This window comes from Antrostomus carolinensis, unplaced genomic scaffold (assembly GCF_000700745.2).
Source record: "Antrostomus carolinensis isolate BGI_N321 unplaced genomic scaffold, ASM70074v2 scaffold4072, whole genome shotgun sequence".
Classification (NCBI taxonomy): domain Eukaryota; kingdom Metazoa; phylum Chordata; class Aves; order Caprimulgiformes; family Caprimulgidae; genus Antrostomus; species Antrostomus carolinensis.
In genome coordinates, this window is record NW_010298797.1 from 33,068 (window position 1) to 34,621 (window position 1,554).

The following is a 1,554-nucleotide window of genomic DNA, read 5'->3' on the forward strand; positions in this document are numbered from 1 at the left end:
TCTTTCCCTGCAGGTGAGCCCGAAGGTGCTCAAACAGTACTTAAAGTTTTAAAAAAACTGATTAAAACCACAAACTGGAACAAGGTAGTTCCTGCAGCAAGAGAAAGCCTAGATGAGCTGGGTGAGACACTGGGCATAAACTCTCCCTCACCCCACACATCCTGGCAGTACGACTCTTCTCCACTTTTCATGGCCTCCTGCCTTGCAACAAACTTGGGGATCTCCAGAAGAAAATTTTCCTCATCTGCTTTTACTAGTAAAAGAACATTGCAATTGGTTTCCAGGAGAAGGTACATTTGATAGTGACATGTGGGAACAAGTAGGGGAATGCTTACAGACACATAAAACGTTAGGATTTGAAATTCCAGATACAGTTATTGTAACATGGTGGTTCTTGTATTCTGCACTAGTACAGTTAAAACTGTCAGAGGCAATCATAAAAAAGGAGGAGGATAAAGAACCAAACATTTATGATAAAGTAAAAAAATGAGAGAGCAGATTCTGAGGATCCTTTTGATCCCGGGCCAGTTGATCCCGAGAAAGAGCCCGATTTATACCCACCATTCCTGCCCGCTGCTCCGACCCCCACCGCTCCAGCACCGTTACTGTCGCCTCTGCAACCGCTTGAATGTTCCCTTTGCACTTATCAGAAAAGGCTCTTCCGCCACCATTAACTCCTGTGTTACCTACAGCACCTACAAATGCTTTTAGAGATCAGACTGAAAGCAAACTGGCAATGCAAAGATGCAAGGAAGAAGCCTTAAAGCAAGGGGACTTTTCTTTTGCCTTTCCTGACATATATAAACCTATTCAACCCCTGACTGATGAAGGATTGCCTTATCAGGTATTTAAAGAACTCGAAAAATCCATAACTGAAAATGGGATGCAAAGTACATTTACGATAGGGATAGCTGAAGCAGTTGGTGCTGCGTATGTAATGACGCCATGGGACTGGAAGGCATTAATGAGAACAGTACTAACATCGGCACAGCATGCAGTTTGGCAACTAGAATATAATGATTTGGTTTTAGAACGGGTCATGGACAACTCAACTGCAGGAATACCAATTCACCAAGACAGATTAACAGGCACAGGGCAATATTTAAATGGCCATGCGCTTTAGATGGTCAGGTTTTTGAACAGGCATCACAAATTGCCATAAAGGCTTGGAAACCAGTGCCTGATTCTGGACAATGTATAGGGTCGTTTGCTACATTCGACAGAGCTCTCAAGAACCTTATGTAACTTTTATAGACAGATTACAGGGAGCAATTAACAGACAAGTAGACAATGAAGAAGTGTCTAAAGTCCTATTGTTTCAGCTGGCCCTTGAAAATGCAAATAGTGATTGTCAAGCAGCGCTATTACCCATTAAAGAAAAAGCAACGTAGGACAGTATATAAAGTTATGTCAGAATGTTGGAACCGAGACACATAAAGCATCAGTTCTGGCTGCCACATTATCGCAACTGCAGGTGAACAAGAATGCGATTAAATGTTTTAATTGTGGGCAAGAAGGACACATAAGTAAAGATTGCCCAAAGATTAAACAGCA